General features: G+C 42.0%; 1 protein-coding gene across 6 annotated transcripts in view; it reads left to right on the top strand.

The window, feature by feature from the left end:
- The first annotated feature begins 907 nt into the window (after positions 1 to 907).
- LOC143035787 (EF-hand calcium-binding domain-containing protein 4A-like) overlaps positions 908 to 6,325 on the top strand; it is a 29,931-nt gene continuing 24,513 nt past the window's right edge. For 2 of the 6 annotated variants that reach the window (XM_076202742.1, XM_076202749.1), the window contains exon 1: positions 908 to 987. The gene's annotated coding sequence lies outside the window, so the exon portion shown is untranslated. Of the gene's footprint in view, positions 997 to 1,159; positions 1,300 to 6,325 lie in introns of those variants that run through there. The other 4 variants (XM_076202744.1, XM_076202747.1, XM_076202743.1 and 1 more) reach the window with 4 other exon arrangements.

Below are 6,325 nucleotides of genomic sequence, written 5' to 3'. Positions count from 1 at the left end.
CCACCCACACCCACATCCACATTCACATCCACACCCCCATACCCACCCATACCCCCACACAAAACACAAAACACAAAACACACACACACACACACACACACACACACACACACACACACACACACACACACACACACACACACACACACACACACACACACAACTTGATAATGTGGTGGAACCGCGCGCTTGACCCCTAACTCAGCCATACAAATCGAGCTTTGCTTAAAGCTAAAAAAAAATCAGCAGGCAAGTATTGTGTGTGTGTGTGTGCGTGTGTGTGTGTGTGTGTGTGTGTGTGTGTGTGTGTGTGTGTGTGTGTGTGTGTGTGTGTGTGTGTTTATGAGATGACAGCATTATCCATAGGTCGGGCCATAAATGAGATCTGAGCTCTCATCATGGAGAGTAATAACTGTCGATCACAAGTCCAACACGTGACCCAAGACCGTGGTGAATCACACATCAGTTTTCACTCAGGTGCCTTGACTTATTCAAAAGTTTAGAATAAAGATGAGCACGAATTCAAAGCCGTGTTTGACCGATAGAGACAGATGAAACTCAAGAAGCACAACTCTTTTCCTGAATGTTGCAGTTACATGAACACAAGTAAGAATATATGAATACACATACGCAAACATATACAGGCATATGTAAAGTGAACAATCGCCCATATACAAAAATTCCGGTAAAGGAAATATGGCGAAGGTGAATGGGGGATGCAGGCACGGGGGGGTCGAGTCTACATACAGCTGCTCATTCCGCCGCCCGCATAATTACACATCAATCGGATATCATGCGCACACGTGCCTATGAGCACACATGCACATGTACGTGCACACCCCTAAAGTTAAGCTGCCTCCAATCTAATCTAATCTAATCAGAGCATATGTTAGTTCGCTACTCGACCTGTTGCTCAATGTTGCTGAAACGATCATCGCGAGCAGGCGACTCGATGAAATTTTCTCGAAATTATGGGAGACTCGTGAGGTGATCATGGTAACAGACCTGCTGATGTGTCTATGTGCACATGGCCATCCGCACATCTGTCGTATATTATATGTGGGTTGGCAGTTGAGTTGCAGATGCCTGGCTCCGACGTAAGAGCTGCTGTGTGTTGGTTCGTACATTCGTCCACACCTCTGGCGAATATCTCTATACCTTAGTGGAGTCAGTCGCCAGGTCGCAGGGCCCGACCTACATTCTGGATGTCTACGTCGATGCACTGATCAAATCGCGACGCGTTCCCTCACCCTCGTCACAGGAAAACCCGTTCGCTTTTCGGTGCTTAATACGAACATGGTATTCACGCTAGACATTTGAAGTTATTTGGGAGTTCTTCAAGTTATAATGTACTTTATCGGTTGTCTACAATACTGAAACATAGACCGTCTTGTGTGACCGGTGTATATGCATATTCGGATACCAAGAATGTGTAGCAATATCTAGGAAATAGTGTATAGTGGAAAATGTGTAAAAAGTCGTGGCGTGATGGAAAGTCAGTGAGAGGTGACACAAAAGTGAAGCAAAAACTTAGTTTTCCTTGGGAAAAATGCAGATTGTTGTGGTTCAATGTGATAATTAAAAAAGTCAAATGCTGTGGCTCCTACGTAATGTTCTGAACACTAGTTTGGGATAATCGCCCTTTAGTTAAAGAAATATCCGGAACTAGAAACATCATATACTGACGGAATTGTTTGTGTAAAGATGCCAACTACACCAATGATGTCGTGTTTGGTAACATTATTTCCTCAGTTTGGTTTTTACCAGTTGTCTCATTCACTGTCTTTGTAGGGAGAGAGAAAATATTTTCCCTTTGAGATAAAAAAAAAGCAAGATTCAAATTGATCTTATCTCAGTAGTCATTGAGGCTGCTGGAGTCAGGGCAACCATTGGGTTTATGCCTCTTGCTCCAATGACAACGGAGGCCTCTCCCTGCCAGCCACATGCATATACGTATATATTTTAAGTTCGCTCTGGATTTCTTCTTTAGTATGGCAGGAAATGCACATCGGAGGAAGATATCCATATTATGCAGAATATTCATTGACTGTTGGTAGAATAGGGAGTTGTTGGAAGTCCTGGTTGTATCCCTAGAGTCACTGCACAGAGATGCAAAACCACTGGAACATTCCAAGTCTCCTGGATCAAAATCAAGATCCAGACATTTGGGTACATACATAGCCCCCCCCCATATATATATATATATATATATATATATATATATATATATATATATATATATATATATATATATATATATATATATATATATATATATATATGATGTTAGTCCGTCGATTACGACGATGACGGCTTCTTCTTAGGTTTTCTGGCGGGGAGGTTCATCAACACCTGATTAATTATGGGTTCGGAGTTGGCTCATGAGGCCAATTCTCGAACGGCAGACGCGGGGGCAGTCAGTGGGGGGCAGGGGAAATGTTCATTGCTTGGAGGCTGTGATGACGTGGCCTTGCTCCTCGCTCTTGCCTTCCTACACGAGTGTATATGTATGTGTATGTATGTATGCATCTCTGTATATATACACATATATTTCTCCTGTGGTACATCATTTAAATCGCTAGCTTCCATGTGCGATCATCAGGTCCTGCAGGCAAGCAAGCATCCCACGAAATGCCACAGACATAAGCACCCCCCCATCTCCCTTTTATTTGAAATTAAGTAATTATTGTTATTATGTGACCTTCCCCAATTACCAGTATTTTTGTATACATTCTTATTCTTGTTCATTATTCTGTACTTGAAAATGCTCTATGCAGAACAAATCGTCGTGGTACGCAACCATGAACTACGGTAATCCTTTGTTTCGATTCTCTGAGGAGGAGAAACACACCATTAGGAAGATTAAGTCTTTAAGCAAGAAATTTATTCAAACTGATGCAATGGTCAACATCACGTCCTCTCTCTCCTTCTCCTCCATGTTTTCTTTTTGTTTCAGTTCTCCTTTTTTTTTTCTTTTTTCTTCTCTTTACCAAGAGCATTTTTGGTCATTTTCACCTTCACCTGACTCTTCGTCCCGCAGTCAATATTTCAAGTAACTGAATATTTCCTTACATGTCCACCAAGGGTCATTTTGGGGTCCTTACCTTTATGTTTATAAAACGATTATTTCCAACTAATAAAGCGATGGTGATGGCCTAGTTTACTTATACACATCTGAGGCACAGTCATCGATTTTCGTATTTTAGGTCAAGGATAATGGGGTCTGGATAGGCGTGTGTGTGTGTGTGTGTATGTGTGTGTGTGTGTGTGTGTGTGTGTGTGTGTGTGTGTGTGTGTGTGTGTGTGTGTGTGTGTGTGTGTGTGTGTGTGTGTGTGTGTGTGTGTGTGTGTGTGTGTGTGTGTGTGTGTGTGTGTGTGTGTGTGTGTGTGTGTGTGTGTGTGTGTGTGCGCGCGTGTGTGTGTGTGTGTGTGTGCATGTGTGTGTGTGTGCGTCTGAAATTCATTAGAAAACATCACCTCACTTAGAATAAGATGAACACTTTCAAAAGTGTCAGTCTTAACTCTCAAATTAAGGTTTTAACAAGTGTGTGTGTGAAATGCTGGTTACTTCAGCATCATATGACCTCTGGGTCATATGATAAGGCCCATTTGCCTGTAGAGGATTACGCTAGAATTCCTTCTTTCTCTGGTGCGATTTAATATATCTTGAGCCAACTCGCAGACTCGCTGCGTTCTGTCTGTGAACTTTTAAGTTCTAGCTAATATATGTGATTTCCTAAATTGTGTTCTATGTTGTCTCTGACCAATTTCCTTATGATTGGTGTTCGATGTTCTGTCCTAAGCTGAAAAAAATTCTGTTATCATCTAGAAAATGCTGTATATAAGTTATCGCACTGAGGTGTTTGAGATAGTCTGAACTCTGTTAAACCAGGACAGAGGTTGTAAAGGTGTTTTCGTAGCGAAAAGGTTTAGTTAAGTTTGTTTTTATAAATTTTGCTTTTCGCCCTCCTTGTTAATACCTAGTACAGGAAGAGTTATTTGGCGTTACGTGGTTGCGTGCATTATTTTGGGATGTATGTGGACCCCATGTAAAATTTGATAATACAATGGTGATAATGTATTAGAAAATAAAGATAAATGAATAAGTAGATAAACAAAAATAAATGGACAAATAAACAAGCAAGTCATAAACTAATAGATGAGTGAACAGATAGATAAACAAACGAATAATAAATGAATAGAGAATGTGTATATGTACACAAGCATACACACACACACACACACACACACACACCCACACACACACACACACACACGCACACGCACACGCACACACATACACACACACACACACACACACACACACACACACACACACACACACACACACACACACACACACACACGCGCGCGCGCGCGCGATCGTCGAATTGACGGCGAGGATTGGAACTCCGGAATAAAACGCAATTTTCGTGGATTTCAACGACGAGGGAGTGCCTGTGTTGTATTAGTAGGGAAGGGGAAAGCTCGTGGTGTAGTGGGAAGGTGAACAAAAAGGAGAAGGCGAAAGCTCGTGGTGTAGTGGGAAGGTGAACAAAAAGGAGAAGGGGAGGGATCATTGAGGAAAGAAGAGAGAGAGGAGACTTGATAACTATTTATAGAATCATGAAAGGCATGGAAATGATTGATAGAGAGGATCTAATAAAATGGGATGGTAGAGATACTAGAGGACATGGAAAGAAAACCAAGAAAGACAATTATAGAAGAGACCTGAAAAATAACAGCTTTCCCCACAGGATAATAGACATTTGGAACAGGTTAGATGAGAATGTGGTGTATGGAAAAACGATACACGAATTTAAAAACAGTCTAGATAAAACGAGAGATGGAGACGGTACCCCACGAGCATAGCTCCCCTTCCCGTAAAATACAACTAGGTAAATACACACTGTAACCGGTTAATGGTTCTACTTTAGGGTGCCGCAGGAACCGCCTGCCTGGCACCAGTCGTGTAACCTCTTGTTTTCCTCCTCCTGCCTGTGCGGCGCCGGCGCGGCGGTCTGGGCTTTCTTCGGAGGCGTCGAGGACCACCGCCTGGCACCAGTCGTGTAACCGCTTAATGGCGGGGAATGTAAATCCATTTCGGGCTTTCTTGATTTATTGAAGCGAAGAGATATTTACAGCATAGGGATGTAATCCCTTTCGGGGAGAGTCCTTAGATACACCCTCTAAAGGAGAGCTTTGTCTGGCGACGTAGTCGCCGCCTTTATATGTGAATATGCCTATCTTTGCATATGTGGTTTAGGTTTTACAGTTAGATCATAGGTTTGGGATTTATACAATATTATTTTTGTGTTAGTTGCATTGCAATGGATCTATTTAGTATAGGTGAATGTGTCTTGCCATGGTGTATGTTCGGCAGTCATGATTATATACTTGTTTCGGTAACTTTCCGTCAGGCGGTGGCGTGATGTGTCTTGTATGCTTGAGTCAGGTGTTACGATTTGGCAATGTGGAAGTCAGAAAGATTGGAGGCATTGCAAGAGGCCAGTGCCTGTCGTGACCTTGTATGCATATGGATCACGTGTCAGACATGTGAAATATCGAAGTGGTTAGTAATGGTATATGGACACACACACACACACACACACACACACACACACACACACACACACACACACACACACACACACACACACACACACACATTATATATATATATATATCTATATATATATAGATATATATATATACATATATATATATATATATATATATATATATATATGGGTGAAGGAAGAATAAGCGAAGATGGGCTGGAACTCCTTTATTGCTTATACGTTTCGACCGACTCGGTCTTCTTCAGTAAGCTCTTGCGATCCGACGCTGTCTGTAGTATTCCTTCCACATCTTCTCTCTTCCACCACCTCTCGACATATTTGATGAATGGTTTAGACAGAGGAGAGGGTGGAGGAAGAATAAGCGAAGATGGGCTGGAACTCCTTTATTGCTTATACGTTTCGACCGACTCGGTCTTCTTCAGTATACAGCTTACTGAAGAAGACCGAGTTGGTCGAAGCGTATAAGCAATAAAAGAGCTCCAGCCCATCTTCGCTCATTCTTCCTCCACCCACTCTCTCATCTGTCTAAACCATTCATCAAATATATATATAATTGAAGAAAATAGCAATAGATGCGTTGATGATCTTATGGTGGATATTTTCAAGACGTCTAACTATAGACTTGGCTTCTGTAGGTAAGGTCACTATCACTGGTCCGAAGGACATCATTCAAACTCAGGAAGAGGAAGAGTGAAGTTTAGTGGCTTGGCGTTTCCTACACTGTGTACATCTTCAAAGCCAAT

This window comes from Oratosquilla oratoria, chromosome 19 (assembly GCF_046742065.1).
Source record: "Oratosquilla oratoria isolate Oo_2021 chromosome 19, ASM4674206v1, whole genome shotgun sequence".
NCBI classification, from domain to species: Eukaryota; Metazoa; Arthropoda; class Malacostraca; order Stomatopoda; family Squillidae; genus Oratosquilla; species Oratosquilla oratoria.
This window is presented reverse-complemented; position numbering and strand designations above follow the sequence as displayed.